The sequence below is a fragment of the Chiloscyllium punctatum genome, chromosome 24 (assembly GCF_047496795.1).
Source record: "Chiloscyllium punctatum isolate Juve2018m chromosome 24, sChiPun1.3, whole genome shotgun sequence".
NCBI lineage: Eukaryota > Metazoa > Chordata > Chondrichthyes > Orectolobiformes > Hemiscylliidae > Chiloscyllium > Chiloscyllium punctatum.
This window is the reverse complement of record NC_092762.1, coordinates 16,357,632-16,384,886: the sequence shown is the minus strand read 5'-3', so window position 1 is coordinate 16,384,886 and position 27,255 is coordinate 16,357,632. Positions and strand designations below refer to the sequence as shown.

Genomic DNA, 27,255 nt, shown 5'->3' with positions numbered 1-27,255 from the left:
TATGGCTGTCATCGAAGGTGGTAACAAACTTCCCATGGGTTAAAAATCGTAAATGATAGAGTAGGTACGAGGTCTGATGGCACTGTTGGAGTATTGATGTGGTTGTTAATCACATTAACTCGGCTGGAGTTGACTGAATTTATATTGTCTCTTTCTGAATCTCAGGATGTCTCTCTGGGCAGTAAGTCTCCACAAACAGCAACGTGACAATGAGCAGGGATCGTTTGTTTTGATTTAAATTGGGATTAGAGCACTGCTGCTTCACAGCACCAGGTACACGGTTGGAGTTCAGCCTTGGTCAACAGCCTGTGTGGAGTTTGCACATTCCCCTATGATTGTTTGGACCCCCTCCAGGTGCTCTGATTTCCTCCCACTGTTCAAATATTTGTGGGTTAGGTGGATCAGTTGTGCGAAATTGTCCACAGTGCCCAGGATTATGCAGACTCGGTGGATCAGCCATGGGAAATGCAGTGTTACAGGGATGGAGTGCTCCAGGTGGGATCCTCTTTGGATGGTTGGTGGGGTTTGATGGGCCAATGCTCTCCTGCCACACTGTTGGGATTCTATTCTATGATTGAGGATAAAGCAGGGTGTCCTTGGAGAAGGAGCATGTGGTATGTATCAATGTTCTCGATGTCTTTAGGTAGAGGTGGGCATCGCAGGGGATACACCCCTAACTCTACTTTGATTTGGTCCCTTCCCACTCTGTCATTTGTAATGGTTTGCTTTGCCCATAATGGGCTTTGTTTGTAAATATTCAATTGGTTACACGGGTGGTTTATTGCTGGTGATTATATATTAACAAAAACCCAAAATGGTGTAATGATGAACGTGGGAAGGTTGCTCAGCTGTGTGTGATAACATGTCTGGGTCGGAGAAATGGGGGGAAAAAGAACACTTCACAGCTCATAGAAGGAGAACTGAAAAGCAGTTAAATCAAACCAAAGGTTCAGACAGGGAGGGAATATTTCCCTGGAGTTTGAGTAACTGGAAAGTGATGGTGTCCGGGAATAGACAGGATTTTGTTTTACAAGGCATTTGAAATTTTTCAAAACTGTCATATTCAGATAGTTTCATTTCTTTTCTTTTAGTTTTATTTATTGTGGAATAAATAGCTACAATATTTTAAAACCAAATTCACAAACCTTGTGTTAAAGACAAATGTGAAATAAAATCCATCAAACCATACCTCACTGAAAACTGATGTGGAAGTGCAATCTCCTGGAGAATCCCTGCCCACTTCTTCCTACCCGGGCTCCATGGCTATATACATACCTGGGAGATAGCAGGAGGCCATTCGGCCTTTCAATCCTGCTCCACCATTCAAGGGGAAACAGCTAACAATGCAACTCAATCTCCTGTTCCTGCTGTGTTCCAATCCCCTTTGATGACTTTATTTCAAAGAACTATATATAAATCCTCCTTTGGCTTCACTGCCTTTTGTTCCAGTTGCTTTGGTGTGTTATTGTGTGGGTGTAGGCAGGGGTAATGTGATGATGCTGCCTCCTGGAGGATGCACTCAGCCTCCCTCATCATCCTGCAGTAACATCAACCGGGTTTCACCAACTAGAGATAGAACCCATTTCCAGGATATGGGCATCACTGGCTCAGCCAGCATTTATTCCCCATCTCTCGTTACCCTTGAGAAGATGGTAGGGAGCTGCTGTCTTGAACCATTCACAGTCCATTTGGTGCAGAGAGACCGACAATGCTGGGAGAGAGAGTGTTGTAGGATTCTGGCCGAGTGAATCTCCATCTTTGGTTCTTCAAATGCTGGTTAACTTTATCACGATCGGCAATTGATGTTGAGATTTCAATCTGCAAATCTTCACCATCTAGCACCCTGCATAAAGGAATATGTACAGATTAGAAATTCAGAACAGACAATTCTAGATTCTCTGGAATATCTTTTTCCCCTTTCTTCCCCCAAAGCTGTAACCCTCCAGCCCACTTACACTCTCCCACCATTCTGACTCTACTACCCCAAATGTACACCCTCCCCATTCTCATAGAGTTGTTGATAAATAGATCCATGGCACCACTTCCCATCCCTGGTTAGACTCTGCACCCTTTCTGGGTTCACTTCCTTTCCCTTCAGTTGCTGCAAGTCAACAATGTAACAGCAGAATGAAACAAAAGGAAACAGAAAGGGAGGTGGCAGATCCTGGACAGAACAGGAATCTTCAGTCTGGGAAAATGGGTCACATCCTTTTTTGTTTCTCATTGGTCAATTCCCAGTGTATGACAAGTTGGGAATGGAACTTGGTCCCATGTGGGTGTGGTGACACTTTGACCCTCCAACAGATCAATACTACAAACAAATACGTTCCTCGTCCAGACAATCAGTGTGAAATACTTTCCACTAGTTACCCCAAAGCACATGCTCCCAAACCCACCCACATTCTGTACTTGTGCCAGGTTTCCCCACAGACGCGTGGTCCCTGCCTTGGAATTTGGGATTTGCAGTTCTCATGCAGCCACTGGAGCCCTGATTCTGGAATGTGAATGAAAAGTGTGGGATGGAGGATGTTGTGTATCGGATCCCCATTCAGACACACGGGACATTTGGGCTGTCACTGGGATTTACTGAGACATCTGCTTAGACAACCTGATTTCTGACGTAAGGAACATAGATTCAGCCAAATGGGGGATAGGGAGGTTAATAAGGGGCAGTAGGTGTAAAGCAGAGGTGGCTCAGTGGCGAGCACTGCTGCCTCACAGCGTCAGGGACCTTAGGCGACTGTGTGGAGTTTACACATTCTCCCCATATCTGCATGGTTTTGTGCAGTTCTCCAGTTTCCTCACACAGTCCAAAGATGTGCAGGTTAGGTGGATTGCCCATGTTAAATTGCTGATAGTGTCCATGCCCGTGCCGGTTAGACAATTAGCCACGGGAAATGCAATGTTACAGGGAATGGGTGGGTCTGAATGGGATGCTTATCATAGGGTTGGTGTGGACTCGATGGATGAATATCCTGTTTCTGCACTATAGGGACTCTATTATATTCTCATGTGGAAGAATGTACTTATCTCGATGTGTTGTGAATCTGTGGAATTCCCTTTTCAAAATGCGGTGGATGCCAGGACAATGTGCCAACTTAATGAAGAGATACAGATGTTGAATTTGCAATGGGTTGAAGGGTGAGAGAGAGCTGGCAGGAAAATCCAGCTGAGACTGATGTGAGCTCAATCATCACCGTATTAAATGGTGGGGCTGGTTCTCCAGTGCCCAGTGCTTATCTTCTTACGGTAATAACTGGAAAGCTGAATCCAAAAATCACCGCCTTCACCAAAGGAGATTTTCGGAAAATGACAGATAGTCAGGTGGATTAGCATTCCAATCTTAGAGAGTGAGGAAGTGTGTAGGGGGTAATGATTTTGCAATTTTAAACTGAGGGGAGACAGTGATTTATGGTTTTAGATTGTGTCGTACATTCGCAGCGTCCAGCATACTCTGTTGTGAATATCCATCCTGTACTTTATTACAAAGCCAAGGTCACTGACAATGAAAACCAAAACTCCCAGGAAACATCGTCTCACCTTGTAATCTGATAAAAGGCTTCTGATAAATCTGGTTGAACTCAGAACAACGATGGAAAGTTGGAAGATTAAATCCAATCCCAAGATCCAGTGCTTAAACAAAAGAAGACTAAATAGGATGAGGCAGGAGTTGGCTAATGTAGACTGGAAACAAAGACTTTATGGTGGGAAAGTTGACGGACAGTGCAGGAATATCAAAGCAATTTTTCGAAGTGCTCAGCAAAAGTATATATCAGTGAAAAGGAAGGACTGTAGGAAAAGGAATAATCTGCCGCGGGTGGCTCAGGAAATAAGGGAGTCTATCAAACTGAAATAGAAGGCATACAGATTGGCAATGACCAAGGAGATCAGAAAAACTTTAAAGATCAACAGAAAGCGAGATGGGATTGGGGGAGAAAAGTGATGAGTAACTATCCCCAGGGCTGGAATAACAGTTTATACTGCTGGAGGGGAACCTATTGTTCGGGGAACATATGGCCTCTAATTGTTGAAGCACTTATCTGTTACCATAGAGATAATCCTGATCAAGTTAAAAATCACAGCACACTCCAAAAGCTTGTACTTCCAAATAAACCTGTTGGACTATAACCTGGTGTTGTGTGGTTTTTAAACTTTATCGACCCCACCACCGGCTCCCCCACATCAGAATCCTGAGAGATACCCCACTGAAACTGAAGTGCCTGTCAGATACTTGAGGGAGCCACGGGGGTGTGAGGGAGGGGTGTGTGGTTTAACCACAAAGTGCTGAACTGAACTAGACTTTCTAACTGCCGTTGCCATGGAGATAATACTGAGAAACAGTCTCTATTCAAAGTCCTAAACCACAAAGGTATAAGAATGGGAGCTTTACATCGGACAGGTGGGGAGTTACCTGATGCTGCCTGGAGGTGTTTTGCATGTACACTATCCAGGTAACTGCTGTGTCTCATCAATAAAGACTCAAAGAAGATCTCTCAGAGTTCTGTGCCTAGTTATTCCTATCCAGCAGGGTTCAGGAATATGAGTACACAGCAGTCAGTCTTCACAGTGGAGGATACGAAGAACATGCCAGTAATTGATAAGGAGACTGAGGACCTAGATAATAACCATGATCGTGAAAGAGTTAGAGCTGGATATGCTAATGGAGCTAAAGGTAGACAAGTCTCCTTGCCCTGATGGAATACATCCCAGGATACCAACAGAGTTAGGGGGAGAAATAGCAAATGCACTGAGAGTCATAGAATCCTAGAGCAGAGACAGGCCCTTTGGCCCAAACTGGCCCATGCCGACCAGAATGTCCATCCACGCTAACCCCATTTCCCTGCACTTGGCCTATTTGCTTCTGACCCTTTCCTGTCCATGTATTTGTCCAAATGTCTTTTACCTGTTGTGTGTTCCTGCCTGAACCACTTCCACTGGCAGCTCATTCCATATACATACCACCCTCTGTGTAAAACAGTTGCCCCTCAGCTTCCCTTTTATTCTTTCTCCTCTAACCCTAAACTGATCCAATCAATCCGTCCAATCCTTGAGTTCCTGGGAAAAAGACTGAGTGCATTCACCTTATCCATGCCTCTCATGGTCTTATACACTTCTAGAAAAGAACCCCCTCAGTTTCCTCTGCTCTAAACATAAAATCCTCACTTGTTCAACCTCTCCATTGTAACTCAGACCCCTGAGCCCTGGCAACATCCTTGTAAATTGTTCTGCACTTTTTACAGTTTAATAACTGAAACCTACATTACATTCATCATATTTCCAGTATTTCCCCACAGCGCTGGAACCGATGTGACAATGTCAATGGATTACAATCCATGATCGAGAATGAACTCCTTTACAACAATCCCGTTTTCATAGTCTTTCCCATGGTGCAGGTATCCTTGTGTCTTGCTGGTTGCATGGTTAATTAAAGACTTGTCCTTCTACAAAGCAAAGTTGTGGCCTAATTGTTCCTGGGAAATGTGCCATGACTTTTCAGACTTTCAAAAACAAATAAAACCTCTCTCCATACTCACCATGCTGACATGGACTTGGCTGTGTCTCAGGGCTTTTGCAGTCACACAGATTTGAAATATTCGCCCACGGACAGAATGCACACCTTTCCTTCCAGATGAAAAGTCCAATAATATTCAGATCGGCACGGATCAAGTAACCATCAGATCGGAACATGAAGTTCCATTTGTATTTCTCATCCGCAAATCCACCCTTTCAGTACCATACAACAGAGCACACAAGTTAGCACTGTTAATACAGGATGGAAATTCATAAGACAATTGTTCCCCCAAAGCTTTAAACCTCAGTCTCACAATTTCTCTCTTCTGTGAACTGAAATCCAAACCAATCCCCCCACTCCTTTCCTCCACACCCAGTTCTCACACACACTCTCTCTTCGAATTCAGTTTCCTAGCTCCTGATGAGAACCATCCTGCATACACTGCTTCCTGCACACTCTGGCCAAGACCCATCTTACTAAAATGAGCCAAATTAGAATTCTAACTGCAGGCCCATCCTTGTCCCTTTCCATAACAACCCTGAATCTTCACAAAAGTGTTCTGATAACTTTCTGCAAAACGCTGCACCACTGACAGTCTGATCACATGTCAGGGTAGCAAGAGAAGGGCCATTCCCCAGGGTCCTGCTCCCAGAGGGATGAAGCTGCTAATGATAGATTAATCCCTCACACCCACAGCCTCCTTCCCAGGCACTGACCGATACTGCGCATACTCCCACAATTGGCCAGCACTGCGCCCGTGCACTGGTCTCCCCTCCTACAGCACGTGCTCCCGATCATACAGGAGTCCAGGTGATTGACAGCAGCTGCTGCCCAATATATCAGAATCCCTCCAGTATGGAAACAGGCCCTTCGGCCAAACAAGTCCTTACTGACCCTCCAAACAGTAACTTACACAGACCCATTCCCCCTAACTAATGTAACTAATACTATGGGCAATTTAGCATGGCCAATTCACTTGCCCTGCACATCTTTGGATTGTGGGAGGAAACCAGAGCACACGTAGGAAACCCCCTCAGACACTGGGAGAATGCGCAAACCCCACACAGTCGCCCGTGGCCGGAGTCGAACCTGGGTACCTGGTGCTGTGAGGCAGCAGTGCCAACCACTCAGCCGTCTCTATAGAGTGGAGGGGGCGGGGCTGGAGGACTGGGACAATGGGATTGTAAACAATGAATGAATGTCGAGGACACTGGGGGATGGACAGGTCAGTGAGGGACAGGAGCAGTGCAGCAGCAGGAGGGGATCCTGGACAAACTGAGCAATGGGAGAGTCTGACAGGAGAGAAACTACAGGATGGTTCTGTTTGGAGAATCAGGCAGGGACAGCTGGGAGACAGTATGGACTGGTGGCTTGGGCAGGTTTACTAATCAGCCTCTTCAAAGATGCTGTTACTCAACTCTGAGCCTGATCCTCCTCATCCAGAGGTAAGGACATTTACACTATTTCCTGGTGGGCAAGGGATACAGGGACTACCTTTCAAAAGGAACTCACCTGTGTTGGTTACATAAACAAGACTCAATACAGAGTCACTGACAAAATGCTGGGGTACTTGAACTTCATCCAGAATATTAACATCTATAACTGGGCAACGCAGACCCCAATGTACAGAGTTAAATCCTGGATACTAATAACAGCTTTGTGCATGGGAAATCATATCTCATGAATTTGACTCAGTTTTTCTGAAGAAGTAACAAAGAGGATTGCTGAGGTCAGAGCATGGACATGATATACATGGACTTCAGTAACGTGTTTGACAAGGTTCCTCATGGGAGACTGCTCAGCAAGGTTAGATCGCATGGAGTACAGAACTGGCCCGAAGGTAGAAGGCAGAGGGTGCTTTTCAGGCTGGAGGCCTGTGACCAGTGGAGTCTCACAAGGATCGGTGCTGGATCCACTACTTTTCGTCATTTATATCCATGATTTGGATGTGAACATAAGAGGTATTGTAAGTAAGTTTGCAGATGACACCAAAATGGGAGGTGTAGTAGACAGTGAAAAAGATTACCTCAGAGTACAAGAGGATCTGGATCAGATGGGTGAATGAGCTGAGGAGTTCAGTTTAGAAAAATGCAAGCAGCTGCATTTTGGAAAAGCAAACTTTAGCAGGACTTATACAGTTAATAGTAAGTTCCTGGGGAGTGCTGCTAAACAAAGAGTCCTTGAAGTGCAGGTTCATAGTTCCTTGAAAGTAGAGTAGCAAGTAGATAGGATAGTGAAGGCGGCAGTTGGCCTGCTTGTCTTTACTGGTCAGAGTATTGAGTATAGGGGTTGGGAGGTCATAGTGCGGCTGTACAGGACATTGCAAAAGTTGCCGAATCAATATTCCATAGAATTCTGTTCTCCTTCCGATCAGATGGATGTTCTTAAACTTTAAATAGATCAGAAAAGAATTATAGCATGTTGCCAGGGCTGGATAGGCTGTTTTCCCTGGAGCGTCAGAGGCTGAATGGTGACCTGAAACAGATTTTTAAATTCAGGCTGGGCATGGATAGGATAAATAGACAAGATATTTGCCCTGCAGTGGGGGAGTACAGAACTGGGGGACTGGGAGGGAGGGTAGGCAGACAGGGCGTGGGTAGATCGAGGGGGGTGGGACAGAAATGGGTGGGGAAAGAGAGGGGGGATAGCGAGGGGTGTCACAGAGACGGGTGGGGACAAAAAGTTGGATTAGAGAGGAGGGGAACAGTGGGGTGCTACTGACAGAAAGGGGGAAAAGACCTGGGGGGGGGGCAGGCAACCAACAAATGGGGGGAAGAGACGGGAGACGGGGGGAGTGGGGGAAACAGGCTGGCGGAGGGGGGAGGGGAACAGGCCGATGGGGGTGGGGGTGGGGAAGAGGTGGAACAGACCGACGGGGGGAAAACAGGCTGACAGAGGGAGGGGGGACAGACAGAGTAGGGGGAGACTGGGGGGAGCAGACAGTGTGGGGGAGACGGACAGTTATTTTATAGATTTACAACTCCATCCTGTTCCTGTTTTCTCCTCCTCACCTTTATCCCCTCTGAAGGGCTCAGAACAACTGCATAGTTCTTGGAAAGTAGAGTTTCAGGGAGATCAGCTGCTGAACGTGGCATTTCGGACACTAACATTGAATAGAATGCGCTGATTCGATTCGATTCCACTGTCCGTGTGGTATTTGCACATTCTCCCTGTGTGTCTGCGGGGGCTACCTCTGGGTGCTCTCAATTTCCTCCCACAAATCCAAAGCCATGCAGGTTAGCTGGATGAGCTTTGGGTAATGGCAGGTTACAGAGTTAGGGTGGAATACTGTTCCGATGGTTGGTATGGTCTCATGAGCCGAAAGGCTTGCTTCCACACTGTAGGGATTCTGTCACTGAGTATAGGGATTAGGAGGGCACGTTGTGGTTGAGTAGGGCATTGGGGAGGACAGTTTTAGAATACTGTATTCAATTGTGGTCTCCCTGATTTCAGAAAGATGTTACCAGAATAGGACTCAACCTCTTAATGACAAGTTCCTGGGAAGTGTTGACAGACAAACAGACCGTGCAGTGTGGGTTGATAGGTCATTGAAAGTGTGGTTGAAGGTAGACAGGTCGGTGAAGGTGGTGTGCGGTATGCTGGCTTATTGGGCAGTGCATTGATGATAAGAGTTGGGGGATCATGTGTACAGTTTATTGGCTCGGCCACTTTTGGAATCCCCAGACTGCTTTCAATTCCAGTCTCCCTGCTATTGGAAAGATGTTGGGAAACTTGCAAGAGTTCAGAAAAGTTTTAGTAGGGTGTTGCCAGTATTGGAACATTTGAACTATAGGGAGGGGCTGAATAGGCTGCGGCTGTTTCCTTGCTGCACTGGACACTTTAGGTGGCTTTATTGCTTCTCGCAATTTTATAAAGTTCAATGATAGTGTGACTAGTCATGGTTTCTTTTTTCCCCAGGGTTGGGGAGTCCAAACAAATGTGAATCTTTTTTCCAAGGTGGAAATGACAAATTCTAGAAGAGAGATGGCAAGTTTAAAGGATATGAAAACCAAACCAACTGAAGATGCTGTAAACCAGGAAGAGAAACAGAAGTTTCTAGTAAAGCTCAGCAGGTCTAGCAGCATCTGTGAAAAGAAATTAGAGTTAACGTATCTGAGGAAGGGTGACCAGACCTGAAACTTTAACTGATTTTTCTTCACAGATGCTGCATGACCTGCTGAGCATTTCCAACAACATCTGTGCAAGTTAAAAGGGAGTTGTTTGGAGTATATACCTGAGAGTAACTTTATAAAATGCGAGTGAGACCACATCTGGAGTAATGACAGAAGGTTTGGTCCCTTTATTTAAGGAAATACGTCATTTCATCAGAGGCATTTCACAGAAGATTGACTGGGATGAACCCTGGTTTGCAGGGATTATCTTTTAAAAGACTGAAGAAGTTGGGACTCTACTCACTGGATTTGGGAAGAATGAGAGGGGATCTCATTGTAACATGTAGGATTCTTAAGGAGTTTGGCAGGGTAAATACTGAGAGGATGTTTCCCATCATGAGGGAGTCTGGAACCAGATTCTGGGTCAGTCACGGAATCACGGGTTCTGTTTTTGATTCGTCAAGTTTAAGGCAACACCGACACGGGTCAGGGGTTTCAGTAGCAATGGAGCTGGGGTGAGGTGGAGACAAGCAACATTTTAAGAGATTGCAATTCCTGGTGTTTGTGATTGTGTAGATGTCTGATCAGAAGGTCACCTTGGGGTCAGATATGAGAGCAATATTGTCAAGAGTGTGGTTCCTGTCTCAGACAGTTCCCAGGGAGAGGGAAGGGCTCAGCAGTAAGGGAAAGTGATTTGTAATAGCAACTGAAGGCAATGGGTTTAACCATTGCAATGTTCCATTGCAGGAAATTGCAGCCAATCGCGTAGTGGGAGTGTGATGAGCAGTTTGATAACTGAGTAATGGAGAGGGATGATGGGCATTGTCAGTGTACATGTGAAACCTAACACGGTGCTTTTGGACGATGTCACCTCCTGGCAGTATGTAGGTGAGAAACAGGAGGGACCAAGGATAGATCCTTAAGGGACACCAAATACAAGGAATTCAGAAAGGAAAGGGAGAGTCAGGATGGAGTAGGTTTTTCCAACAACAGTGGGGTCAAATATTAGTTTGTAGCAGAATGGGAGAGAAGGACATAACCAGAAAAGACAGACAGGTAGAACAAGGAACAATATCTGTGAATTGGGGAGGGGGAGTGAGGAGGAGGAGGAGCAGCCCAACTCCAAAAGCACTATTCCTACAATAGTGACATCACCCAACTCCACCCTAGTCTCAGCTCATTTACTGAAATACTCGTCCATCCCTGTTTTATCTCCAGACTTCATTATCCAAACACACTCCGGGCCAGCCTCCCACATTCAATTTCCATGTAATCTCAAGAGTATCTAAAACCCTACTGCCTAAATGCTCACTTGTACCAAAACTTGTTGATCCATCAAAAGGCTCCCATTAACAAGCAACAATTTAAAATTCTTACCCTTGATGTAATTCCTGGCTCTGAACATCCCTGTCTCCCTGCACCACACAACCTGTGAGACCCCGACAACTCATTTTCTTTCAGACTCCCAACGATGTGTTTATTCATTGCTTCGGGGTAAAAAACAATGACTGCAGATGCTGAAAACCAAATACTGGATTAGTGGTGCTGGAAGCGCACAGCAGTTCAGGCAGCATCCAACGAGCAGCGAAATCGACGTTTCGGGCAAAAGCCTTTCATTAGGAATAAAGCTTTATTCCTGATGAAGGGCTTTTGCCCGAAACGTCGATTTCGCTGCTCGTTGGGATGCTGCCTGAACTGCTGTGCTCTTCCAGCACCACTAATCCAGTATTATTCATTGCTTCACCTGTCTAGCTGTTTCTACTGTTGCCAAGGCAACACGGTCTGGAATTCCCACCCTAACGCCCTCAGACCTGCTTTCCTCCTTTAAGGTACTCCTGAAAACCTGCTTATTTGGCAATTCTTTTGATCACCTGACCTAATATCCCCATCTGTAGCCTTATGTCAGAAGGTCTCAATAGTATTTCTATGGAATTATAAACATGATAAAAAAAAACTGTTGTTGATTTGCACATACATTGTCAACTCTTCAATGTTGCTGAGTGAATAAGCTATAACAGCTCTTACCCAACCACATTGTGGGAACACCTTCACCACACAAATTGCAGCTGCACAAGGAAGTCAAACATCACCCTCTCCACAGGCAATCGGGCTTTGGCACTGATCACTGGTATCTGTGGAGAGAGAACCACACAGTTGATATTTCAGGGAGTGCAAAATGCATGATAGGGAGGGAAAATGGTGAAGAATTTGGATTTTCAATTTTGTGTTTTACAATGTGCACTAAGTTCTGTAAAATCTCTCATCCCATACCATGAAAATTTCCTCCTCTTCCTGGTCAATATGTCTTTCCTTTCCCCTGCCCTTCACCTTCACACATTTCCAATGCCTTGGTCACAACAACACTGTGCTGTCAGTGAATTTTATCACGTGGTTGAGTATTGTCCCGCCCCTCATTCACTCCGATTGGTTGAAGGACCAACTAGCACCTCTAAGCCCCCGTTCCCCCACTCTTATTGGTCCTGCGCTGACATCAATAATCCGAGACCCATTGTGGGCTGGAGCATGCTCAGTGCTTCCTGATTTTGCTGCTGTTCATCAGGTGTAAGAGAGAGGGGGCTCATTCCTGTTTCTCCTGATGTCAGACAATAACAACAACTACCTGCATTGTATGGAGCCTTTCACATTGAAAAATCTCCTAAAATGCTTCAGGAATGATGGAAACGATGATTAAAGAGAACGATTTTTAGAAACATCTTTAAGGCAGACAGAGGGGGTTCAGGAGGATATTCCAAAGGTTTGTGTCCTCGGCAGCTCCAATCATGGAGTGATATAGGTGGGCAACAGCTTACAATGGAGACAGTTAGTGGCTAACCATAAGTTAACAACCTCATGTCCTAGCCCCACTACCCCACACACCAGGCCTCGTTCTCATAGCCTGCCCTTACACACTACCTATGGTTAGCCACTAACAGTCTCCATTAACAGCGGATCACCCTCCCCCAGCCAGGTCATTATGCTTTATCCAACTGTTCTTCTCACTCTATCCCCACCTGTCCTTTACTCCCCTCTTTTCTCACTATCTCTTTCGGTTTACCCTGAATCCCTCACAGGTTTAATGCCTCCCGAGTGGCACGAGAAAATCTCCCTGCTCGTCAGGACCCCATGCTTTCCCCTTCCTATGCCATTGGTACCAATGTATAATGTCCTCCCACTAGTTATTTTCCCTTTTGAGAATATTATTCTCCTTCTGTGAGACATCCTTGACACTGGCACCAGGGCAGCACCACCCCATTCTGATCTCTCACTGTCGGCTGCAGAAACGGCAGACTGTGCCTCTGACTAGAGAGTCCCCTCTCACCATCGATCGTGTGGAACTGGATATATCTCACATTATGTTCGAAGCCAGTCTCAGTCACAGTAACTTGGCAGTCAGTGCTACATTCCCCTGAAAGTCTATTACCACCTACATTTTCCAAAACAGAATACTTGTCCGAGATGGGGATAGCCACAGGAGACTCCTGCAGTACTGACCTACCCCTCCTACCTTTCCTGGAGGTAACCCATCTGTATTTGCAGTATCCTGCAATCCTGAGACTGCGACCTATCACACCCCCCAGCTCCTCTCAATTCCTCACTGCCTTTCATCACTGCTCCACCAATCCATGCGTTCCAATAGGACTTGCAAACACACTTGCTGCAGACATAATCATCAGGGTCATCGAAACTCTCCCTAATCTCCCACATCCGACAGGAACAGCACGCCACTCTACAACAGGCCATCTCTCCGCCTTAACAATCTACAGACCAAGACAAAGGCACAGTCTTACTGCTCGGAAAATACTGCCCGAGAATAACTTAATGCTTACGTTTTATACCTTAAACATTTCATCAAGAGACCCTAAGACATTAAAAAGAAATCCTCACCTTACTCACTATTGTAGATTTAATAAAATAAAACCGACTAAGATTGATATTTGAAGAGACTGAACCTCACTGAGCTGATCCCCGGCTCTGAGGACTTCCAAGGGTGAGGTCTCTCTGAGGCCAGCTGTGAAATATCAGTGTTTCTCTTCTCTGCCCACTCCATTTCCAGAGAGGTTTGTAACTTCACAGCCAGTCAGCTCAGAGAGGTCACTGCTTGGTTTTATTCCCTGGGGGTTGCCTTTGCTGCCCAGACCAGTATTTATTGGCCACCTTTACTTGTCTTGGAGAAAGTGGTGGTTAACCGCCTCCCTGAAATGCTGCAGTCCATGTACACCACAGTGATGTTTGGACAACAATCCCCCTCTGGCCCCACAACCCTCCCTGTCTCTGTAATCCCCCTCCAGCTTCAGAAATTACATGGCCGTGGCATAAGATTTTTATTTAGATTCATTTTTGTTTCATAAACTGGCCCAAAAAAAGAGAAATATTTCACCCCCAAACAAATTTCTGTTGATTGACCTTTTGGAGAGGCTGACCTGACACATGGACATTGCAGTGTTTTATCTCAAATTGTACACGTAGAATGATGGAACTTTCTTTTAAACATTGTTAAAGAGGGAGGCAATGGCTTAATGGCATTCCTGCCAGATGAGTGACATGTACAGTGTTCCGAGGATTAGGGTTAGAGTCCCAACATGGCTGATGGCAGCATCGGAATTCAATACAATCTAGAATGGAAAGGAGAATGATGACCATGAAACTATTGTTGATTGTTAGAAAACCCATCTGGTTCACTAATGTCCTGTAGAGAAGGAAACGGTCATCCTCACCTGGTCTGGCCTACATGCGACTCCAGACCCACAGCAATATGGTTAACTCTCAAGTGCCCTCAGGAAAAATAATTTAAAAACTGTTAACAAATATTCCACAGGTATCACTTAAAAACTGACTGTTCCCATTGGGACCATGTGAATTTCTGAACGGCCTGAACTAAAACGGAGTTTCAGCTTCACCTTCTCCCTGTCTCACCTCCCTCTGTTTACACCCAACTCCAAAACACTCTCATTGAGCCAAGCAGCCCTCACAGTGCAGCCATCATTTTCATTGTCTGCTCACACCTACACTGCCCTCAGCCTCCTGTACTGTTCCAATGCATCTCAATGGGAGCTCAGGGACAGCACCTCACCTTTCAGCTCAGCCCTTTGTAACCCCAGAGTCAACATGGACCTCAGCAGTTTCTGAATGAACAGACCGTTGTCAGAAGCTGGAACATTCCACCTGGAAAGGTGCTGGAATTTGAGTCCAAAAGGACTTTTAATGGGAAGTTTGCAGGTAACTGAAAATATGAAGTTTACAGGTTAACATCATGAAGTGGGTGATTGGGTCTAAATCTGACAGTTCTTACAAAGAGACGAGGTGTAATCTGGATAAATCTGTGCTCCCTCTCAGGCCAATATCTCCTTCCTCTGCTGCAGGGCCCAGAATTTGTACATCTTTCTGCTTAACAAAAATATTGGAGATATTTTACCACAAACAGATCAGACAATACTTTCTCCTTCCACAGTTAAAAGCCAATGATATTCAGATCCTGATGACTCCATTGACTGTAAAAACTTGCTTTTGAGATCCCAGCCTCAATTATTCTGATTTAATATCCTATGAAATGAATTCACAAAACAAAACTCACAGTCAGTGCAGGAAGAATATAAAGACACACTTTTCGCTTGGTATGTGCTTGATGTGTAAATGCCTCTCTTCAAATCGCACCCCCAATCCTAGGAAGAGGACATGCACATGTGCCTCACCTGGACCTTGCCCCTAATAAAGATGGCGACCATATCCCAGGACCTATCACCTCCTAAGGGCCGCAGCCATTTTCCCATCTGCTGCAAACGCGGGACCGAGAGTTTCTAATTCAGACTAACGACCCGCACAGAGGGTAATTGAAACTTCCCAGTCTAAAGTGATTCATTTGGCCCCAAGGTCCCATACTTCCCGCGGGAGCCTGTGCCCCACAACCTGAGCCGCCTCCGGAATTTTAATTTTGTTTCTTTCAAAGATGTGAAAAGAAGGGCCCTGTATAGACTGCTGCTGCACACCGTCCACCTCTTCTCCCTCATCCACCGTCCGGACACACCTTGGCATGCCCACTTGCCACCGGCCGGTGGGGATCCCCAGTGGAGGGCTCTCTACGCGGGAGTCCTCCCCCTTTCTCTCGGGGATCTGGGGTGGAGGGTGTTGCACGCAGCAGTCTCCTGCAACCGCAGATTGCGGTGGTTCACGGACTCCCAGCCCAACTGCTTGTTCTGTGGCGCTGTGGAGTCCGTGGACCATGTATATATTGGGTGTGGGCATTTGCCCTCCATTTTTGATTTTCTTAAAAACCTCCTCCTCTGCTATTGGTTGCACTTCAGTCCCACGCTCCTGATCTTTGGGCACCCGGTACAGAGGAGGGAGGCCAGATCTGAAGACCTCCTCGTGGGTCTGCTCCTGGGCCTGGCCAAACTGGCCATCAACAGGTCCAGGCAGCGGGCCGTGGAGGGGGTCGTTAGGGCCGACTGCCTGCCCCTCTTCCAGGGTTACGTTAGAGCCCGGGTGTCCTTGAAGAAGCAGCACGCGGTGTCCACCAACACCCTGGAGTTGTTCAGGGAGAGGTGGGCGCCACAGGGAGTGGAGTGCATTATTTCCCCGTCCAACTCTATTTTGATTTAGTCCCTACCCTCCCCTTCACTGTTTTGATCACACAGCATTGCCCTTTGATGTGAAGGGCAGTGCTTGTCACTGGCCACTGGGGCGTTTTCCTATCTTCCTGGTGGTGGAAATTGAATAAAGATTCGTGCACTTTGTGTCTCTCACTGTGTCTCACACCTGCAGACACACACCATGGGTGCTGGGGAAAAAATAAGTACTACCGCAGTTTAAAAAAAAATAACAGGAGATTGGGTGATAATAAAAAAAAAGAAAAAAAGATATAAACATGAGATTGCATATGGCCATACTAGAAAAAAAAAGTGATTCATCATCTCCGTCTCCGAGGCCACTCTCCCCTTCCCTGTTTGCGTCTCCCACATTCACCGACGGCCGTGTCACGTGGCGCTGCACAGGCAGAGTTACTGGTGATGTGTCATCCCACTGGCCACGCCCCTCATTCACTCCCATTGTTTGGATGATCAGCTGGTTCCACTTGGTCCACCACTCCCACCACCTTTTCCTATTGGTCTGAAGCTGCCATCAATCAGCTGGACCCCATTGTGAGGTCAGTGGTGGGATCCTCCCCCTGTCTGAATTAAACCCAGAAGGTGTATGGATGGTGTCAATCAGGAACAACAAGCAGAAGGTGCTGGGAAAGCTCAGCAGGTCTGGCAGCATCTGGGAACCGAAATCTGTCCAGTGGCCCTTCCTCAGAACCGATGGGAGCTGGGAAAATTAGAATTCTGACACTGTGGAAACAAGCCATTCGGCCCAAAGGTTCCACAGCGTTCCTCCGAAGAGTATCCCACCCAGACCCATTCCCCTACCCTATTACTCTACATTTCTCCTGACTAATACACCTAACCTACACATCCCAGAACATTATGGGAAATTTAGCTTGGCCAATTCAACTAACCTGCAGATCTTTGTATTGCAGGAGATAGGGGTTAAAGAGTAAATAATAGGCAGGGACAGAACCCAAAGAGAGACTGGAACATTTGGAAAGACAAAGGAGTGGATTATGATCTGGCTGGGAGGGTGCATATCTGTTAATGGAGGGGACAGGAACCTGTGTCTGGCAGCATCTCAGTGGAGGTGGCGGAAATGGCGACTGATGATCTACGTTCTGCTGCAAAAACAGACCCCGAGCTTCCAGCTGCCTGCCACTTTAACACACGAGCCTGTTCCCTGGCCAACATCTCTGTCTCACGCTTACTGCAGTGTTCCAGTAAAGCCAGTTTTTCCAAGGACTGCAATTTCCCATCCCACATAGTCAATACCATCGAATGTGTCTCCTCCACTTCCCGCACCTCTGTCTTTGAAATCCAAACCTCCAACTGCAAGGATAGAACCCTCCCCAAGTCCTTACCATCCATCCAGATACAACACATCATCCTCTGCCATTTCCACCACCTACAATCATACCCCACCACCAGATTCCTAAGGCGTTTGACAGGATAAATAGTGAGAGGATGTTTCCCATCACGGGGGAGTCCGAAACCAGATTCTGTGTCAGTCACGCAATAAAGGGTTCCATTTCAGATTCATCAAGTTTAAGGCGACACAGACGCGCGTAAGGGGTTTCAGTAGCAATGGAGCTGGGGTGAGGAGGAGACAAACAACGTTTAAGAGATTGGAATTCCTGGTGTTGTGATTGTGTAGGTGTCTGATCAGAAGGTCAGCTTGGGGTCAGATATGACAGCAATACTGTGAAGAGTGTAGTTCTGCCTCAGACAGTTCCCAGGGAGAGGGAGGGGCTCAGCAATAAGGGAAAGGAATTGGTAAGGCAATGGGTTTAACCATTACAATGTTTCATAAGAGGAAACTGCACCTAATCGAGTAGTGGGAGTGTGGTTAGCAGTTTGATAACTGAGTAACATTGGAGTAATGGAGAGGGATGATGGGGAGGAAGAGTTGGGCATCGTCAGTGCACATGTGAAACCCAACATGGTGCTTTTGCACGATGTCACCTCCTGGCATTGTACGTGAGATACAGGAGGGACCAAGGACACCAAATGCAAGAAATTCAGAAAGGAAAGGGAGAGTGGAGATGGAGCAGGATTTTGGGAGAGAAGGACCATAACCAGAAAAGACAGAACAAGGAACAATATCTGTGAATCGGTGAGGGGGACTGATGAAGAGGAGGAGGAAAGAGAGTTGGAAAGTCTGTAGTTTAGTGAGATTAGGGTAAAGGGTCAAGATGAGCTCTGATAAGGCTTGACATGAGATTGGAGAAAGATGTCAGTTAAGGACAAAAACCAGGAACACTACGTGACGCAGTTTGGCTCCGTGGGCTAGTGGGAGGGAGGGAAACAGCAGATCGGATTATCTCAGTCTGAGTGACAGAGAAACTCCATGTGCTCCAAACTCTTGTTGTTGGAGAGAATGTTGGAGGAGACAGGATGATGAACAGTGTTTCACAAAGAAACAAAACCTGGGTAAGTGATATTTAAAGTGAGTGAACAAACCTAATGTATTTAACGTTTATCCAAAATATTAAAACAAACGACTGAAGTCCTGGTTCGAATCCCATCTTGACAGATGGTGGAGTCTGAATTCAAGAAAAAAAAAACTGGAATTAGGAATCTCCTGATCTCCATGGAATCATTGTCAATGGCGGAAAACATCCTGCCAACCTGACAGTGACCCAGCCAGCTACTCTCTGTATTAATCACTGCAAAGTCTCAACAAAGGAATGAAACTGGATAGACCGCTTGGTATCTATCAAGGCACCAGAAAATACAACCACAGAATCAGCCCTCTCGATGGTGCAACGTCCTCCAGACTAACATCTGGATTTTGGGACCAAAATGTGCAGAGCTGTCTCACCGACCAATCAAGGAAGAGCCTGACATAGTCATACTCACAAAATCAACCCTTACAGACAATGACCAGACACCATCATCACCATCCCTAGATAGAGAGTGTGGTGCAGGAAAAGCACAACAGGTCAGGCAGCGTCCGAGGAGCAGGAGAATCAACGTTTCCAGCCTAAGCCCTTCATCACCCTGACCTGCTGTGCTTTTCCAGCACCACACTCTCGACTCTGATCTCCAGCATCTGCAGTCTTCACTTTCTCCTAAAATCTCTGGATATGTCCTGTCCCACCGGCAGGACAGACCAGGCAGAGGTGGTGGCCCAGTGGTGTACAGACAGGGAGGATTTGCCCTGGGAGTACTCAGCATTGACTCCGGACACCAGGAAGTCTCACGGCTCCTGCTGGTAACCACGTACCATCCTCCCTCGGCTGATGAATCAGTTCTCCTTCATGTTGAACAATATATGGAGGAAGCACTGAGGAAGTAAAATGGTATCAAACATACTCTGGGTACAGGATTTCGATATCCACAATCGAGACGAGCTCTGCAACAGAATTACTGACTGAGCTGGTCAGGTCCTAAAGGACCCAACTGAGTCTGCAGTGGGTGGTGAGGGAACGAACAAGAGGGAAAAACATACTTGATCTCATTGTTATGAATTGACTAGCTGCAGATATATCTCTCCATGACAGTATCGGTAAGAGCGACCATCACAAATTCCTTTTGGAGACAAAGTCTTGCCTTAAAGTTGAGAAAAACCGCCATTGTGTTGAGTGACACTATCACCGTTCTAAATGGGATAGACTTTGAAGAGATGTAGGATCTCAAACTGGGTATCTCTGAGGCACTGTGGGACATCAACAGCAGCAGAACTGTACTCCAGCGCAATCTATAATCTCATGGGATTGTAAATTGCACTCTCAACCATCACAATGTACAGTAAAGGAGGGCATGCCAAGAGCAGCACCAGGCATAACTAAAAATGAAGTGCCAACCTGGTGAAGCTACCAAACAGGACTATCTGCATTTCAAACAGCATCAGCAGCAAGCAACAGAGTTAAGTGATCCCATATCCAGTGGAACAGATCAGAGCTCTGCAGTTCTGCCACACCAAGTTGTGAATGGTGATGGACAGTTAAACAACTCACTGCAGGAAGCATCACAGATATCCCCACCCTTACTGATGGAGGGGTCTCACACATCCATGCACCAGATAAGATGACAGCATTTGCAGCAATCTGCAGCCACACGTGTCAAGTGGATGATCCATCTCAGCCTTCTCCAGTGGTTTCCAACATCACAGATGTGAGTTTTTAGCCAGTTCGATTCAGTTTGAATAACATCAAGAAATGGTTAAGTAGTGCAAAGGCTACGGGCCCGGCAAATATTCTGGCAATAACACTGATAGCTTGTGCTCCAGAACTTGCCACCCACCAAGCCAAGTACCGCTCCAGCACTGGCATCTACCGACAATGTGGAACATTGCCCAGCGATGTTCAACACAAAAACACAGGATAATCCAACCCAGGCAAGTTCCATCTATCAGTCCACATTCGATCCGCAGTAAAGTGATGGAAGATGTCATCAACAGGGCTACCAAGCAGCAGCTGCTCAGCAACAGTCAGCTCAGTGACACTAATTTTAGGCTCCACCAGGGCCACTCAGCTCCCGATTGTGTTACCGCCCTGATTCACAACCTGACACCTAACTGAATCCCAGAGGTGAGGTGAGGGTGACAGCCCAGTCCCACTACAAGATCACTATTTCTAGCTGATTCCACCCTTGTCTCAGCTCATGTCATCTTATCCACTTTATGTTATCTCCAGACTTCATTTTCTAAACACACTCAGGGCCAGCTTCCCACATTCAACCTCCCTGTAATCTCATGAAAGTCTAAATCTCTGCTTGTTGATTCATCAAAAGGCTCCTAATTATAATCAACAGCATACAGCCATAGAGATGTACAGCAAGGAAATAGACCCTTCGGTCCAACCCGTCCATGCCGACCACATACCCCAACCCAATCTAGTCTCACCTGCCAGCACCTGGCCAATATCCCTCAATTTAAAATTCTCACACTTGATTTAATTCCTGGCTGTGATAATCCCTAGCTCCCTGCACCACACACACTTTGAGACCTCGAAAACCCATTTTCATCGAGACTCCCAACCATTTGTTAATTCATTACTTCACCTGTGTGGCTGTTTCTACAGTTGCTGAAGCAGCTTGGTCTGAACTTTGCAGCCAAAACCTCACAGGTCTGCTTTCCACCTTTAAGACATTCCTCAAAACCTGCTTTTTGGCAATGCTTTTGGTCACCTGACCTAATATCTCCATCTCTGGCCTTATGTCTAAAGTTCTCAACATTATTTTTGTGAAATTATAAGCATGACAATAAAAATACAAAGTGTTGTTGATTTAGACATTATTTTCAAATCATCACTGTTGCTGTAATGAATAATCTGTAATGTCTCTTACCCAACCACATTGTGGGAGCACCTTCACCACACAAACTGCAGCTGTACAAGAAAGTCAAACATCATCCTCTCCACAAGCAACAGGGCTTTGGCATTAATCACTGGTATCTGTGGAAGGAGAAACACAGTTGATGTTTCAGGGAGTGCAAAACGGATTACAGGGAATGAAAATGGTGCAGAATTTGATAAACAGAAATGGAAGGAAAATACACTTGCTTGTTGGAAAAAAAGAATTCTTGACTGTCAAAAATATTCAAGAAAAAAGTAATCTGATAATAGAGCAGTACATGGTCAGGGGCTGGGCCGCAGTGAAAAACTCATTTACAAAGGGTCTATAAAAGTAATAATACAGTAGTAAACAGACCAAAAATACACCCATGGTTCGAGACTGAGGAAGCTTGATATTGACAAAGTGGTCATGAGGGAGCCCAGAGGTCAATCAGAGCAGTATTGACTGATATGATCACAATGACTCTACGAGAGAAAGGCTGCACATGCGCCTGGCTGCACCTTGCCCCCTACAAAGATGGCGGCTCCGAACGTGTCCAGTGAATCGTTGTCCTGAATAAAGATGGCGGCGCTCACTCAGACCTGCAGCCGCACTGAGGCTATTCCCCATTTACTGCAAACACGGGACTGGGACGTTCAAATTTGTGTTTTCCAACGTGCACAATTTGTTTGTAAAACCTCTCCGCTCATAGCAACACAGTTTTTCTCCCGTTTCCCAGTTTATTTCTTTCCTTACCGTATCCTTTCTCTCCATAACTTCCCGAGCATTCATTACAGCGACTCTGCTCCGCGCGCGAGGGTGATCGCATGGTTTAGTTTGATTTTGATTGGTTGGAGGATCAACCTCCCGCTCGGTCCTCCAGTTCCGCCCACCGACCTTTCATTGGTCCGGTGCTGACATCAATCACCCAGGGTCGCCTTTGATGACTAAAGCATGCGCAGTGTGTTCTGCTTGAGCTGCTATGTTGGGTAATGTGATAGGAGAGTTTGCTGAGGGGAAGAATTCCCTTTGTGTGAGCTCTGCAGTAGATTTCCTTTATTCATGGAGGGAATTGCCTTCCTACTCATGACTGTATAGCTGTGATTGATGAATCAATGCCATCTGAATCAGTACATAAACACCCCATTTTCATTCCTTTTCACAACATCTGAGATCTTTAGCACATTGTATCACGGTCTTCTTTGGAAACAAAAAAAACATGAAACGGAGCCTCAAGGAATCGGAGCAGGAGTAGGTCATTCATCGCCTTCAGCTTGTCCCCCCATTCTATCAGAGCATGGCTGGGCCAACCCAGACCTCAACAACTCTTTTATGCTTCATCCGCATAGCCCTCAACTGCTCAATATTTCAAAAATCTATCTGCCCTCTTTTAAAATAATTTGAGATGGAATTATAGATTCCCTACTATGTGGAAACAGGCCCGAACAACCCTCCGAAGAGTAACCCAGGCATTACACTCCCACATTTAACTTTCACAATTGTTTGTGTGAGAAAATTCTAGCCATTCACTGAGAGAAAAAAATCTTTACTTTTTCTAAAATGAATGTTCCCTTATGTCATGTCCCCTGGTTTGAGACTTCACTGGTGCTAGAAGATCTAGTCAACATCTACTCTGTCAAGTTCCTCAGAATCTTGTTTCCATAAAATCACCCCTGCTTATCTATTCTTGATAGGTCAACCTTTTCGGCCTCAAAGCACCTAAGTGAATCTTTTTTAAATGGTCTCCGATGTTGGTTTATCCTTTATTAAATATGGGAGCTAACATTGTATACAGCACTGCAAGTGAGGACTCAGCAACAGCCAGTGTGGTTAACCACTCCTCAGTGCAATCTAATACATTTCGCCGATACCAGGAGCTCCTAAATTGTGCAATTAACTTTTATGTAGCACCTTATCATTTGCATTTTAAAAATCCAAATACAGAACATCATTGGATTGCCCTTTCTCACCCCTGCTTGTTATCTCCTTAATGAACTGTCGCAAATTTGTCAAATATAGTTTCTCTTTCACAAAACCCAGTCTACCATGTTTAATGATAAGCTTTTCTAAATGTCCTGCAATTTCTTACTTTAACATTCGACTCTGTAGATTCTTTCAGTAGATTTGCTAAGTATGATCCCCCTCTCTTAAATCCATGCGGAGTCTGTCCAATCCTGTCACTGTTCGGTAAGAAACTTGACTGTACTCCAATGTAGTTAGTAAATGTATCTGTATTTATTTTTAAAAATTGATTACTTATCAATGATGGACCCATGCAATATCAAAAAATTAGTGACTCTGCATTTGGGTTATAATGTTTCTTTCTGTTAATTCCTTTTCATACTGTTATGCAGACAGCACCAAGTGCTCACTCTTAATTGTGAGTAACTTTGAAAATAATATATTTTAAAAATAACATCCCAAAATGCTGCCTCATTATTGTGCAAGGAGGATTTTTTATTCAATAGTTTGCAGATAAAATTGCTGCAATTTGGCCAGACTGCAGGTTACACCAAAGTGGCAACGCTGGTCTCAAATTCTTACTTGACACTGCCCAAGGCGATACTGATGGGACTTCACTTTGCCCTTCTTGTTCACCAGCTTTATTTCCAGATTTAATTCTATAATCATTCTAGAGATTGTAATTTTTGACAACTTCTCTTTTAGGTACATATGTAAATATCATACTGAAATGTTGCACTGAATGGTACCAAATCTGAAATTAGTCTCTGATCTGATAGTAACGTGCTTTGACCCTTCTCCGCATGTATTGGCATAAGTCTATGCCAGTTATTTTTCTGAAGCCTGTGATTGCTGATGAAGGGCTTATGCCCGAACCATCAACTCCCCTGCTTCTCGGATGCTGCCTGACATGCTGTGCTTTTCCAGCATGACACTTTTCGACTCTGATGTCCAGCTTCTTTGGTCGTCACTTCCTCCTTTGACTAGATTTAACCAAGAATAATTGTTGTTGATCAAAGTGCAATAGGAACCAATTCATGAAATTCAGATATCTCACATTTACCTTAACTATGCGAAGGCTAAGACATTACTAAATTATTGTCAGTAATTGAAACCATGCTGACAAACTTGTGCAGTATTAGTGCCTCACCTTCAGAGTGTTCCCAGATATCGCGCAGCTGCGGTATTTTGTTTTGCACTCAGCTATATGTTGTTCTCACTTGTTTCTTTGTGCAAGATTACAAAATTAACTTAGATGAATGAACTTATGATTTCTTTAACCAGTGTTGGGAGAAAAAAAAAGTCAGTATTTCAAGTGCTGAGAAAGTAAAATAAACTGATAATCAGCAGAAAAGGTTTAAGATTGATATGGAACAAATGCTGGCAAATGGGATTAGATTAACTTTTGATATCTGGTCAGCATGGGCAAGTTGGACTGAAGGGTCTGATTTTGTGTTGTACAATTGTGACTTAATTCTCTCAATTATTCAAGAAGTTGAATACTTCGAGATAGAAAAGGAGAATTTATGCAGAGAATGCACTTGAAATGATGATTGAGGTATATCAAACTCACATTATTTCATGGCCTTTTCCTCTGGGTTCTTCAATGAACAAACTTGTTTTATTATCTGAATAACTATGTATCATGTGATTTGTTTCGCACAAAATATTTCGTTAGGATCTAGTGAACTATTAAGATGTGTTCATTTTTTAAAATTTAGACAGCTTGATTGTTAAGCAAGAAAAGGTTAGCAGTTTACTGCCACTGAATCATTGCTCTATAAAAGATAACAAGCTTTTTATCTTTTCTGGACACTGAATATATGGAAGTCAATTCTGAAGGAAAGAATCCTCGTCGGTAATGGAGTAATTGCTTCTGATCTCTCTTCAGGCTATAGAGGCTCGGAAAGAAATGAGTTGGCCAAAGTTAGCAACATCATTTGGATGGACTATGCTCATTGGGGAAACTTGCAAGATCTGTAGAAGAAACACGTGTTTCAGAGTGTATGCAATAAACCTGAACATTGTTATTTTTTCACAGAGCTTGGGACCCAACTGGAGTAGCAATGAAGTATGTATTGTTTCTTAAATTTCTGAGCTTACCAAATTATTGTTGGTAAATGCAGGTGACTTGATCAAAGCACATTTCACATGCCCCAGCTAGGAATTTGGTCCCAATTCTGTCCGTCCATCCATTCCTATGGATAAGAGGTATTTTAAATGTGAGCACTCCATTTAACTATTTGAATTGAATACTTCAGTGGTTACGTCTTCTTGGATTCTTAATTTCAAATTACTCAATGTGATTTTTTGTCACCCCTGAATTTGCCAAGCACTGGGCAGTTCTGGAATATTCCAAATATTTACAATAGATGCATTTACACTATTGAAGGCAACCTGGCAGATTTGAATACCATTCAGGTAGTCAACAATAATACATAAGTAACTTTATGAATTGCTTACTGTACACCAACAACACAAGCCAAGCACTATTGAAACCACAGATTGTCTCCCATGGATTCCCAAATCTAAACAGTGCATTCCAGATATGCTCACTATCACCATCTGGGAGCAATCTCCCAAAGTGCTCCCAGAATTTAGAAAGTGCACGCACTGCCCTCCAATGCTAAATCTGCTGTCACGGACTTCACTCTTATTGCATACAATGACATTTATTGTCCAGTTCTTTAACGTGACAAATGATTTTACAAACAATTTATAAAATTCTTTAAATCCTGAAGAAATGTGATGTCAGCCCTTTGTAGAAGTGAATGGAAAGTGTGATGTTTGCTTGACCTTTAGCTCTATGTATCCGACCGAACTGAACCTTTAGCAAGATGTGGGATGTTTCCCACACACTTTGTTTAAAAAAGCGAAGATTATGCTCTGAGATTTCAACGTTCAATCAGGTTAAATAAAAATCCTCCCAAAAATTGAGTTTGACTTCAGTTCCTTGAAAAAGACATGCTCTCGGCGTTCAATTTTGTGACGTGTGATCATTCTTTGGTAAAGTTGGCTGTGTGCAACACTGCAGGATGTTGTACTGAAGTGCCTGATTGGGTGGATGAGCTTTATTACTGGTGTAACTTGGCTAATTTTGAGATGGAATGTTACTTTGAGTTAAATCTTGTTTTAAAACTGAGACGTGCTGTGTAACTCAAGTGTGGAAACTATGCTCATGTTTGCAATGAACCTTCACTTTTGGAGATTATTTACAAAACAGATCGGAAAAATGCTACAGCTCACTTTCGAAAGCACAGTGCTGGAGAACCGCAGGTCCAGCAGCATCTCTGAGGGGAATAAAACATTGTAAGTTCCAAGTCTTATGACCTTTTGTCCGTACAGACAAAGAGTCAGTGAACTTGAAATTTAACATTTTTTTCTCCAGCACCTGCGGTTTATTGTTTTGTTATCGATCCTATGATTTGACTTGGGGAGTGAGAGGCAGCAACTGTGATCAACGAGGATAAAACTCCCCACCCACGGAAAACAAACTGGTTCTTTATTCTTTGCAAAACACGACTGTCAATAAGAAATGCAATTAAGCTAAGTGCAAGGCTGCATACCACCTGCCTTGTCTCAAACTTGCTACTCACCTTTGAGGAGTAATCTGTCAGAATTGTGTTTGCTCCCTTCTTTTGAGATCACAGTCCACCAATGTCCCAGTTCCAATTCCTGGGCTGGGTCCGGTTAGCACACTGCACTGGGGTGGGGAGATTTGTGTCAGCCTGAAGTTTTTGTTTAGAGCAACATTGCGAGTTGAAGTTGACGGTTTTGACTAATATTATGTCATCAAACTTCTTCCGAA

General features: G+C 44.8%; 1 long non-coding RNA gene across 1 annotated transcript; it reads right to left on the bottom strand.

Annotated features, from left to right (window-relative positions):
* Positions 1-393: 393 nt before the first annotated feature.
* On the bottom strand, positions 394-22,310 carry LOC140494373 (uncharacterized). Its single transcript, XR_011963938.1, has 5 exons — positions 22,242-22,310; positions 21,498-21,604; positions 11,650-11,756; positions 5,535-5,724; positions 394-1,843 (listed from the first exon to the last, which is right to left on the bottom strand). It is a non-coding gene; the product is annotated as an uncharacterized lncRNA (long non-coding RNA).
* Between the last annotated feature and the right edge of the window lie 4,945 nt (positions 22,311-27,255).